The sequence below is a fragment of the Myodes glareolus genome, chromosome 2, assembly GCF_982192425.1.
Source record: "Myodes glareolus chromosome 2, mMyoGla1.1, whole genome shotgun sequence".
In the NCBI taxonomy this organism is placed as follows: domain Eukaryota; kingdom Metazoa; phylum Chordata; class Mammalia; order Rodentia; family Cricetidae; genus Myodes; species Myodes glareolus.
In genome coordinates this window covers 26,869,292-26,882,924 of record NC_142027.1, presented here as the reverse complement: position 1 = coordinate 26,882,924, position 13,633 = coordinate 26,869,292, and positions in this window count along the sequence as shown.

Sequence of the window (13,633 nt, the reverse complement as noted above, 5' to 3'; positions counted from 1 at the left end):
TTCCCTCATTTTTATTAATATACATGATACATGGCATATATTAATTAATTAGTATATAGTCAGTATACATAGTACTGAGTTTCATAAACAATTTCTTTTCAATGAATTGTATGGTTTAACTAGCTTCATCTCCATATTTTCTCCTTCTTCCTTTATCCTCTCCTCATCTCCTTCCTTCTACCAACCTCCTTTCTGTCTACATGTTATGGATGTATGCTCTCACCCAAACATATGATACGTATATAGTAGTGCAGAATGGGTGGAAATAGGTAGAATGGGTTTTGGGGGAAAAATCACGACTAAATTTATTGGTGATCATACTGATACTAAGGACATAAAACACTCTAGGAATTTATTGTAGTTTTTATAACCAACAAAATGGCTACTGAAGTTTCCTTAAGAGGAAAATCATGCTTTAGAGTAACGAAAATGGTGTTGTTATTGGGGTTTAGTTAAAGAAAATCACTAGATTGGATTTACCCTGTTTGGAATACAAAGACAGAAAAATGTGATGAGAAAAGTTAGCTTTGGGAGATACTTTCACATCTCTACAAGGGCAGACAGGGTATTGATGTGCTATTTATTAATATACTAATGTACTCAATTTCTTGAATTTATGGTACAAGATAGGTGATGGATAGTTAATATATTGAAATATATTAATTAAAGGACCAAATTCAGACTTTTATTTGATTTGATTTTTAAAGCAATATCTCAATATATAGTCTCAACTATCTTAGAACTCACTTTATTGATAAGTTTGAACTTGAACTTACTATGATCTTTCTGCCTCTGCCTCTGCCCACTGAGTGTTTAAGTTTTTTTTCTTATTTTTTTATTAATTTATAAAAGTTACCATTTCCGCCCCTCCTCCCAAAACCCTCCCACCCACCCCCCACTCCCTCTCCTCCTCCCTCTCCAGCCCTAAGAGCAGTCAGGGTTTCCTGCCCTGTGGGAAGTTCAAGTTCCTCCCCCCTCCCTCCAGGTCTAGAAAGGGGAGCATCCAAACAGACTGGATCCCAAAAATCCAGTACATGCAGAGGAAACAAGTCCCAGTACCATTATCAATGGCTTCTCAGATAATCTCCGTGACAGCCACACTCAGAGACTCCGGTTTGATCACGTGCTCGTTCAGTCCCAGTTCGGCTGGCCTTGGTGAACTCTCATTAGATCAGTACCCTTGTATCAGTGGGTGAAAGCACTCCCCACAGTCCTGCCTTTCTTGTTCATGTTCTCCCTCCTTCTGCTCCTCATTTGGACCTTGGGGGCTCAGTCCAGTGCTCCAATGTGGGTCTCTGTCTCAATCTCCATCCATCCTCGGGTGAAGGTTCCCTCTGATCTTGCCTTCCTTGCTAAGTTTTTAAAATATAGTTTATTTAACTGAGAATTTGTTCATGAATAGATGTGTGTATGTGTGTAACACTCCATACTCCATACTCATCCTTTACTCTTCATCCAGGACTTGCCCAATCCCCTGTCCTTCTTTCCATCCCGTCCTCTTGAGTTAGAACTCTCCTTCTTGTTTTAAATATATCAAAATACTTCTTTGGCAGAATTTAATGTCCTATTATTGTTTTAAGTGTACATAGTTATATGACTTAGTTTTCAGATGCCATGAGGGAATCTAGAGTGTATTTGTGATGCAGATGACATATGTTCGTCCTGCTTCATCTCTACTGAAACTGATGTGTCATGAAATAATTCAGCTCCATGCTCATACCTTCAAACTTTCTTTTCCACAGAGAGCAGGAGAACTTCGAACTAAGGGAGACTGTGTGGTTTTTATATTACTGCCTTTTTCCATTCCTGGAGTGGTCATGGGATCATTTTGTGACAGAGTAATATCGTAGCTAAAAATAGAAGTGTTAGATTCTTTTGGTTAAGTTGCCATAAGGACCAAATTTAAGTTTTAGCCAATTTTTGGAAATATCCACTGAGTTTTCTCACAACATATGTACCATGTCTCCACCCATTTTGTCTCAACTCAAGTTCTTCTCATCATTCAATAGTGACTATGGGAAAAACCTAGAAGCATATGGATTTGGTTGTTCTGAAGAATATTTTTTTAAACATTTGGAAGTTTTTCAAAACTGAAAACATATTGGCCAAATGATCTTTATCCCTTATATTTTAAATCCATGAGAAACTTAAAAGAAACTTTGTCCATATGCTAGTTCACAGTAACTTATGTTAAAAATCCTTAAAACTGTGCTGAATAGGAACTTGAAACTTGATGCACAAGGATTTTCAAAATATGGCTTCTCTACAATTTTTGTCTCAGTTTGCATTCTCTCTCTGGCCATCCTTTCCACGCTTCAATATTCATGAAAAGATCAGCCCGAGCTCAAGAGGCTATGAGATACCTTTACTGCATCAGCAACAAACTAGAAAAAAAATAAGCGTGAGCTAATCTTTATTCATTTGTTGTATGAATATTGCAGTACAGTTTCTTTACATTTCTTCTTTTATCTTGCCTGGTTTAATAAATTTTTGCAATTTTAATTTCATACTTCTCTATAGTACTTCTCAGGTCAATGAGATTTTTGGCGTATAGTTACAAATAATACGTCAGGCTTATGTTAGCAAAATTAATGTAAGGATATAAAGAAAAATAATCAAATTGTCAGTCTCCTCAATCAGACCTGCAACAAGGTACATCCGTAGCTGAATCACTGTTTGTCATTTTATATATATATATACATCAAGTACATGAGACTAAGAAAATCAACTTTTGTGTGTGTAATCTAAACATGCAAAAGGAGAAAATTATGTGTAATTAGTACTTCAGATCAGCATTTTTAAATGATGCACATAGAAGAGGGGAAAGCCAAAGTTAATTTTACACAGACCAATGGCTGAGCATAGAAGAAGTCTGTTCTCTGTGTAAGAGTTAGAGTCCTCACCTCTCAGCTACCAAGACACACTAAAGACACTGTTGTAGACAGTGCTCAGAACTGTAAAGCGTGAAAGTCACTCTGTGATTGCTACTACTACATCATTTTATGCTCTTCTTTTCTTAAATATGTATGGACAAATTTATATTTTAAGTTAATCATATCCATTAGAATCCCCATAAATTTAAAAATATGATTAAATTCTGATTATTTTCATATATGTAAGTAGCAGCTGCATGTGGGCATGAGGTTCAATGCTCCTAAATTACTTTTTTGGTTACTGAATAGCTCATACTGTTTTTTGTTTGTTTTTGCTTTTTTTTTTGTTTTCAGTAGCAGTAGCTGCAGTAATGTGATGTCCAATTGATAATATTTGCAGATGTTGATTGTGTATGTGCTACCGTAGGGACAGGAGTGATGTTACTTCTTTAAAAAAAAGTTTTATTTAAAAAGTCTCCATGAAGGGCTATGCATAATAGAATATGGTAGCTCTCACAGCACAGCTCAATCCAAGCACTTTCCCCCTACTAAAGAAAAGTCTCTTCCTTAACAAAACACAGCACCTTACAGGACCTGACCTACTTCAGAACAATTTACAGCTCCAAGAAGTTTTCAGTTTACAATTGCAACTGAATTTTAAACTATAGAAATTTTAATAATGTTTCTTTTATAGCTATAAATATGCATATCTAAAACACAATAAGCCTATCCAGAGTATGATCATATTCAAATTTTGTGGAAAGCAATAGGCTCTTCTCATTTCCTGTACGTGGAGAATTTCCTTTAGTATAGGGCAACTAGGTTCAGACCCTTGTCCAATGTTCTATGAAACATTGTAACAATGGACAAAAAGCAAAGACATGTATGAACAGGCATCTATCTCTGAGTAGATAGCAACATTTATCCCAGAATGGATGCATATGAGTTTTTTTTTAATTTTCAGATCTTCCTTTCTAAACATGCAAATAGTGAGAACCTTCTGTTAGAAAAATATCTTCAAGATAAGAAACCCTGCCCAGTCTTCCCTCCACGCATGCCGCCTGTATGGTTCAGACAGGTTTAGAATGATAGCAGCCATTTGATGTTTTTATAGGTGCACTTCAATCTGTTCATATTTTCCAGTCTGATTCTATTATCATAGGGTTGTTGAACTCCTTTTAGCTACCTTTTATCTCTTTCTTCTTATGTTTTCTCAACAAATATAAGAGAAAGCAAATCTTTAGGCTGAGATTTTATGACACAAATCTGAGGACAAGAAAATCAAAGATTTGTTCCTTCAAGTTGAATTTTGAGGATCCTTGAACTCTGCTTCCCTCTGCATAGTCAGCTTACAACATAATTATTGAAACGATAATCACTTCCGTATTTCAGCAAAATTTTAAGTTTTAATTCCTCAGTAATTCCCAGCTATTTTGGAAATGGTAACTAAAACATCAAAATCTTTTTTTAAAAAAATAAGGAATTTTAGACAATTCATAGACCAATGGACAAAGACCGGCTTTTTAATTCAGTTTTTAGTGTGCAGTACCTGATGGGTTATTTGTTAGATCAAGCATTTGCTATGACAAAGATCACCTGCTTAATAGGAATGTGAGATATAAATATTTTCCCAACACTGAGTTGACTAAAACCAGAAGAATCACAAGTTGGAGGAAATATTGGGACCTGTCTTAAATGCAAACAAGTGAATGGGACAGTGATTGGGTTCTGCTCTTTCCAGTGAGAGTATGTGTTTGTGTGTGTGGCTTCACACACGATAAGCAAGCGTTCACTGCTGAGTTCTATGTCTTGTTCTGATCCAGTGACTACACTGATTAGTGTGGTGATGCCTGTGTTTCACAGGTGTAAAATTTAGTAATAATTAAAAAAACAACCTTTATTGAGAATATATTATGCCCCAAATACACTAAGGATGTACACTAAGGATGGACTTTTATCCATAAAATTTAGTCCTCCTACATCATTAACGAGGAAACCATTATGGTTTTACTTACTTTTAATATTCAGTATACCTTTTTTTGTTTAAATCTCCTGGTTAACGAATTTGGATAATGTCATGATTTAATACTATAGATATCATAGTTACAGTTGTGACATTAGGGGCCATCCTAGCCGGTTTTAGCTGTCAGTCTGACACATCATAGAATTAATAGGGAAGAGAATCTCAGTTGAGAAATTCTTTAGGTACAATTAGCCTGTGAGTGATTGCATTGATTTTAAATGGACGGAGGGTGACCCGGTCCACTGTTGGTAGCACCATCCCGCAGCCAGGAGATCCTGAACTGTATAAGAAATCTACTTCAGGATGAGCCTGTGATCCAACCAGCAAGCAGCATCTTCCATGAGTTCTGTCATGCTTCTTTAGGCATGAAGTGAGTTTGTTAGCTGTAGGTCTTTCCTGACTTCAAGTTCCTGCCTTGACTTCTCTCAATAGCACTGCTAAATAAATTCTTCCTCACCCGATATTGCTTTTGGTCAGGCTGCTTAACACAGCATCAGGAATAGAACTAGAAGCGGAGCTGTCACTGGAATTGGCACCGTCCTTCCCATTCTCTTTGTATGACAAACGGCATTCCTTGAAAATTAAGAAAATCTTTATAATGTATCAATTTTAATTAATATAAAGATTTAATATTGGGTTTTGTAGTTCTGTTCACGGACTATTACCAGTGTAAAAGATTACAAAGACAAAAAAATGTGTCTGAGATTCATAGGGGTATTTTGTACAATTTTTATAGAAATCAAAACCTATTCTAAATTAAAACTTTTATCTCAGAATATAGTTTTATATACATACCCATGCAATGTTTCAAACACTAAATTGTATTGCATCAAAAGACAATGGTTTGACTTTCAAAAGAAGAATATATGCACTAAACTAAATAAAAAACTAAATAAATGGTTTTCAGTAAATTGACTCTTATAAATGTCAGCAGTATTGACTTGATTCTTTCAAAATCCATAAAATTCCAAGGATTTTGAAAAATCATGAAATCGAATTAAAATAGTCACAAGGAAAACACTTACAAAAATTTTATTAAGAAGATAGCTTGAAAAGGAGAGCATGATTTAATAATTTTTGATTTGGCTGGAAGAACTATAAAATAAGTGGAGATTTACAGGTACAAAGGTGATATGGGATTCCCCCCTGTATGCTGTGAATGTTTTGTTATCATTGGTTGAGAAAGAAGCTGCTTTGGCTTGTGGCAAGGTGGACTAGAGCTAGACCGGGAAGAAAACTAAACAGAATGCTGGGAGGAAGTAGGCAGAGTCAGAGAGATGCCATGTAGCTGCCAAAGGAGACAGAGGCTAGAGAACTTTACAGTAAACAACGAGCCTTGTGGTAAAATACAAAATAAGTGGATTAATTTAAGATATAAGAGTTAGTTAGAAATATGCATAAGCTAATTAGTCAAACGGTGTTGTAATTAATACAGTTTCTGTGTGATTATTTCAGGTCTGGGTAGCCAGGAACAAACAAGCAGCCTCCATCTACAGAAAGGTCAAAGGGGAAAATTCCCCTCAAAACACAACAGTCTTATTTCATCAATCAAAATAAAATTGGATAAGAAATAAAGGCATGAGCAGACAGGTGAAAAGGTATGGGATAATTAATGTCTTTTCAATGTTTGAAAATAAATGAAAAACAAAACCAAATTATTCATGTAATAATTTCTACTATCATAGTTGTTTCCCTACTCACACACATTTTATTATTCTTGACATGCACTGTGACTTGATAATGGAATGGCAAGTTTATCCAGCACACACCAATAATCATTAACACTCATCCTGGTTATCAAACTTGTAGTGAGTTTATTAGAAAGTACGTGTGGGTTGCTCAAAATGATTTATTGGTAATTACATTTTAAAATGACATGCATCTTAAAATGTGCTCTGTATAGAAACTAAATTTACTACTTTTTCTGCCCAGTTTAATAGGAATTTCAAAAGATCACTTTCTTTGGGAAAAAAAAAACTTGTTGAAATAATTAACTACTGAGATAAGAAATCCAGAGGGATTAGATAAAGACACAGAGCTTCCAAGTTTCTAGGTCACTGAGTGGAATCTGAAACCACCCCCACAGTTACTGAGGGGCTTTATCAGGGAAGTCGGCTAAATTACCTTTCTCAAATGGTCTCAGTGGGAGACAGGTGTCCACTCTTGCTGACCATCTGGGTTAAGAAGAAAGACATAAAACAGTATAATTGACCCGAAAAGTGATCTCCAAAGATTTGGTTTAGGCAAAACCTTGAGGATAAACAAACTCCATGGCACTGAGTAAAAGGTCTTTCTTTCACACTTTCTCTATACTCCCAAGTCCCCTGCCACTCTTAAACAGCCAAAATATTTATCACAAAGGTGATTCATGGGCAGTTATTGCTTATGGCTTGATATGGACAGTTTAGTTTTCTCTGGAGTTGCTAAGATGTGTGCTAAGAAAGGAGTGATATAATCAAAACTTGCGTTTAAGAATAGCCATTTTACATGCTTTGAAATTATAAAAGGGAATGTAAATTTCATTTCAAAACAGTTTCGAATTGCGCAGCTACATTAGCTGACTTTCCTCTGCTTTGGGAAATTGGATCTACTGCCGGAATCCATCTACAAAAGCTCTGATACATGGAGGCGGGTGCAGAGTGTGGGAATGGGGTGGGAGGAGGGTGGGGCAAGTGCAGAATGAGTTATGAAAATGAATCAAATACACTTCACTTGTCACTCTAATAAACCATGTTCACGACCAGAGAACAAAGTGAAAACTTTATGTTTGATATTGGACAGTGCACATACAGATGAAATGTATGAGCATACCTAGGGAGTTGGATACTGGTTACAGCCCTCACCATCACTCTACCAGCTCACCGAGAGAAAGCACAAAACCAAAGCTTAGTTTCTCAGACCTAGTTGGGTCCTCATCAGTTGGAGCTGGATGTCTGCTATTCAAATCATCTTTCTCCATAGCATACTAATTTTAGCTGAGCTATTTCTTTGAAAATGTGTTTTAAAAATTAAAGCTTCTATACAAAGACATGGGAGGGAGATGGGGGGAAAAAAGAGTCTGTGGCTGATGAAATGCAAATGAAGCTTGGCTCAGACAGCTGGCTGCTTTGGGATGACATGGGTGATAAATGGTTCTTAAAACATGAGCAGGCATCAGCCTCCTGATTCTGTGTCAGCCCTGCAAAAACAGCAGTATTACGAGATGCTTCCTTTAATTAATGCAACACTGCTGCATTAGTCCGGACACTGCCGATAAATGGGAAAGAACTGATATCAGAGGTAATATCAGAAATCTTTCAACCTTGAAGCCGAGCTCTGTTGGCCAAAAGCTGATGTATCGTAAGAGGCTTAATTGTATTTGTAATGTACCAGTGCACCATGACAAAAATGGGGAGATAGTGTAGTCAGGACCGGGAAAGGCTGTGATAAATGAGAAAGAATGAGTGATTACACAGCTTGTAGGAGTGTGAAAACAGACAAAGAACAAGCAAATGGGTTGGGGAAGCAGCCACCACTGTAATCTGAATGGTAACAACTAGACAAACTTTTAAATGAGGGCAGCAATTACTTGGTTCTTTGAGATGTGCCAGGACTGGAGCATGCACACACCAGATAATATATGCTCTATAGTCATGTATGCACTCTATTCTAGATTCAGACATAGTAACTATCGGGACAAAGGCTAAGAAATACCTTTAAATATGCACACATATGCATGTGAGCACACACACATACAATGGGAGATTGGAATCAATGAAAAATGTATTTAAACATCACAAAGTGTATACTAACTCACATATATTATTTACATCCATTTGTCTACCTGCCTGCCTGCCTGTCTCCTTATCTATCTATCTCTATCTATCTATCTATCTATCTATCTATCTATCTATCTATCTATCTATCTATCTACATTACCTATATGTAGAAAGAGAATAAAAATATTTTTATAATCATATGCTAACATACACATACCAGACATTTTTTACAAAATAAATCCAGGTTTGGCTAACTTCCAAGAATGACCCATATTTCTTCTCTCAAATTTCTACCTACAAATCAAGTTAAATTTTTTCAGATGGCATTAATTTTGTAAACTATCCTGTATCAGAATAAGGTTTTATTAAGGTAAGGTAGTTATTAAACAGTATTCTGATGCTGACAAATGACAGAATCAATGGTCTCAAATCTCAGATTGGATGTGAGTGAAAATTCCTAGATATCATGTCCTTTCCCATCTTAATCTATATTTTCTATAAATACAACACAAATTGCAGTGTTATATACATTCTCCCTTCTCTTTATCCAGCTACACTTTCCTACTCCTCTCTAATCCGAGTTAATAAACCATGCTCCTATTTACAGCATTTGGAGCAGTGCTTCTCAACCTTCCTAATACCGCAAGCTTCCAGTACAGCTCTTCATGTTGTGGTATTATGTAATATGTATTTTCTTATTGTTTTAGGAGACTGCCCCAAATGAAAAAGAAATAACCACCTAAGGGTTTGTAAACCTCAGGTTGATTTCTAGTGAGGATTAGCAAATATTCTCTAAACAGGGGTGTTTAAGTTCATATGATTTTTCTTATAAGATAAGGTGTTTCATCTCTCTACGTGACTAACCGGAGATCAAAAGAAGCAATCCACAATGTGTAATGTGTTCAGTTATTTGTAACACTAAAATAAACAGATGACTAAATTTTACCCTAAGCTGGTATTCCATGGTTCTTAGTGGAGCATCCACACTTCCCAAAGAAACAGTTTCTTTCAGTAGTGCTTACAGAAGAGGGATGGACAAAGGAGTGTCCTGAGATAGCCATAGCCATCAGTGTAGCAATGAGTCAATGTGTTCAGACAGCACGCGTTCCCTCAGTTTAGTTCACATGTTAAGTAGACTAACATAGAACAGAAAGTATTGCCTTCAGATGGAGAAATCATTAAACCACCTTAATATGGCCAATCTTACCTTTCAGGGTAAATATTGAACTTCTTTTATCCCCAAATAGCACAGAAACATCAACCTGGTCTTAAGTACCTCTTAAATTGCATTCTGGGTACAGGAGAAAGAGCTACAGGTTTGTGTTTTTATTAATTGCAAGGACATCAAAATACTCTCCCTATAAAGCAGCGCTGATTTGTCCTCTCATTCACACATCTATAAACATTTCAGATACAGTTGGCCTAGGCTGAACCCAGTTGAACCTGAACTTGCTCATCTGCAGTTTGCCAGCAGGTAGAAGTATTGTTCTTTACTTCCTTACTTTGGACAGCAGATCCGGGAAGGCTCCACTCCACGTGTTTTTCATCTTCATCTGGAAATAAATCTGCTGAGATAAGATCTCCTGGCAACAACAGAAGAAAAACCATCCAGGTCCCAAGGTGCAGACTCAATTCTAGCCTTGCTTGTGTCACATCTTTGATAATTTCATTGATGAAAGCAAGTCCCATATGAAAAAGAAGGTCACTATATTAACTACTTTTCTATTGCTATGATAAAACACCATGACCAGGGCAATTTACAGGAGTTTATTTGGGCTTTTGATACCAGAGGAATAAGAGTCCATCACGGCAGCAGGAAGTAGAAGCTGAATGCTCACATCTTCAAACGCAAGCAAAAAGCAAGGGTAGCAGACTAAATAAGAGAGACCATAAGCTCTCAAAACCCTCCTCCAGTGACAAGTCATGCTTTCTCGAACAGTGCCTCATTAGGACCCCCCTTAAAAAAAGCGGCCCTTACCTGACTGGGGGACTGGGTATTCAAACACATGAGCCTATGGAAGGCATTCTCATTCAAGCCACCCAAATTACGAAGTGATAATGGGAAGGCACTTGACAAGTAGTCAGTCTAAAGAGGTATAAAGGCTCGAATCTAAATGTGCAACCAAAAATCAGGATTTAGACAAAGTGGGTTTTAAATATCAGCCTAATCCTGTACCAACTATAAAACTTGAGTTCTGTGTTTTTCAATTATAAAATTTTTGAGGCCACTATATAAGATTATTCGTGCAATCAACACAATGAAATGAAATAATATGGAATGTATAGTGTCTAACAATAAATTAATGTTCTTATAGTAGTCTTGCCTTATAGGAAGCTTGGCTTTCTTCACTTTCAGTTATTCACAATCAACTGATAACCCACAAATGACACATGTCAATAAAACCTAATGCTGTGTTCAGTGACAAGGTCACTTAGCTTACTTCATCATACTGGCATTGTCTCATCTCATGTGTACACACGGAGAGAGAAGATGAGGCCAATATAAAAAGATGGGGGGGCATTTATAGAACTTTAGGTACAGAAAATGCTATTATAATTTTTCTTTATAACTAATTATATCATTAACATGCTACTATATTTAGTTTGTGAGCTAAAAATAATCATAAGTATGTCCAGAAAATAATGGTATGCATGGGGTTACGTACAATGTGCAGTTTCAGGCATCTTCTGGGTACTTGGAACACAGTACCCACTCATATGTGTTCTTTCATTAGTAAAGTGTGTGTTCAGGAACATATCAATTCTAATATAATGAAAACTGTAGATATGCAATTTTTAAAACTATAATACCAATATGTACATTTTCGCGAACCTTTCACTATTCATCAGGATACAGTGAACTGGAATGCAATGACCTATGTAACAGAAATTCATACAAATTTTATTCTGTAGAAAGTTAGGAATAACTGATTTTCTGCAACATGTTGAGTTTAGCAATTGACAGTTAACATATTACTCCTTTGTGGAAATAACAATTGAACTTGTATATCTATTCATGAATCTGTTAGCTAAAAAGGTAATTTTGTGGTCTTTAATAAAGTAATGATCAATTTTTGTTCAACCAACAATTGATTCTTTCCCAACAACTTTTAATTGGTAGCCTTAAACTTCAGCGGCAAAGTTCTTTCTTAGTGATCTGGAATCAAAATATTTGAATTCTCGTATAGATTTTGTGCAACTGTGAAGTGTTCAATGTATCTAGACACATGATGCATTATCCTTATTTCTTTTCCCCCAATGACCATGATTAATTAAATACATAGAAAAATTTTTAACTCTCTTTCCACGAGTTTATGACTCACATCTATTGCTTAGATTTTAATCCACGACCCTGATTTTATAGCTGAATGCCTTACTCCCAACACGGAGTCATCACATGTCCCTGACTTGTGGCTGTTTCATTCATCTCTGCTGTTGGGATCAGCAAACACCAACATTCCTTGAGAACCTTCTTGCGCAACTTCAAAACTTATTTCAAGTAGTTGAAGGCTCACACTCCCCGCCACCCTCTTTAAATGGCTCCTCTGGGAAGACAGATTGGACAGGGGTAGGTAATGATTCTTTGCTCTACAATGTCCATGACATGCACTAATGAAAATGTTCACCTTTATGTTCCTCTTGATTATAACCAAGAGGCTTTGATGCTACATAGACATAAATTTTTGCTTCCTGATTGGAAAAGGGCAAAATGGTGTGGGTGTAACCTCAGAAAGACGGCAGGAAGAACTAAAGGTTATTGCCAAGTTATAATTCTCTCCCATATCTTTACAAATAGCTAAAATGTCACTTTTAAAATGTGAAGTTAAACTTTATTCTCTGAGGTTACCTCATGCATTCAGATTTTTTCAAAATGATCTTCTACATTAAAGAACACTGGAGCACTCCTACACTATCGTGGTCAGGGCACACAGCTGGAAGCTAAGCTGCAGACACCTTGAGCAGAGATAGGTCACCGACAAGAAAAAATACAACTCTTCTCTTTATGAAAAACAAAGTTGAACAACTAGTTTCACTTTTCTACTATTGAAAATGATGTGATAACAGCAGAAGATGCCAGAGAGATGGTTAGAGACTGAGAAAAATGACCAGTCCTGAGAGTTAATTTTGTTTATCAACCCTATGTAATTGGGAATTTCCATGAATACATACCTCTCAGTGTGTCTATATGTTCTCAGAAAGGATCAATTGAGCAAAAGTCCCAACCCCGAATATGAGCAACACTATCACATACACTGGTATCACAGTAAATACAAAGGAAAAATCAAGCTGAGCACATTATTCAGCTCTCTGTTCTTGAGCGTAGATGCTTATGTCCACACGACAGTGACTTCCATGCCATGATGGACTGAATCCTCAAACTTGGAGCCAAAATAAGTCTTGCTTTCCTTAAAGAATTTAACTTGATAAACTAAACTTTATCACAGCTTTGTTTGTTGTTTTGTTTTTAATTTTTAGTCAGGTATTTTGTCCAAGTAACTAGAAAAGTAAATTCATTTATTCATTTATGCCCCGGGAAGGCTTAAGAATATATGGGCAGCCCTTTTATGCAGGGTCTCCAGCTGTTCTTATCCTGGGCATTTCTAGACGCTTGCGTTATTGTCTACCCAAGGTTCAACAGTTTTCCTTTATGCATTTTTTGAATCTTTCTCTTCACATTATCCCATTCACTCCTCCTAGTAGTTCTATCTTTATGCATCTGCCGCCATTCACTCTCATAACATGGCTGAAGTATCTCAAGCGCCATAGCTCTATTCTGTAGCTTATATCCTTCTGTAGATGAAGAAGTTTCTTAATGTCATCATTGTACAGCCTATCTCTTCATGTGACATCTGGAATCCTACTGAGACATGCCACCTCAAGCACATTCAGTTACTGTTCTGGGGAGCATTTCATTGTTCAGGTTTCAGAGTTGTAAGGAAGGCAGCTCAAAACAACTGTCTCATATCCTTGTAACTTTT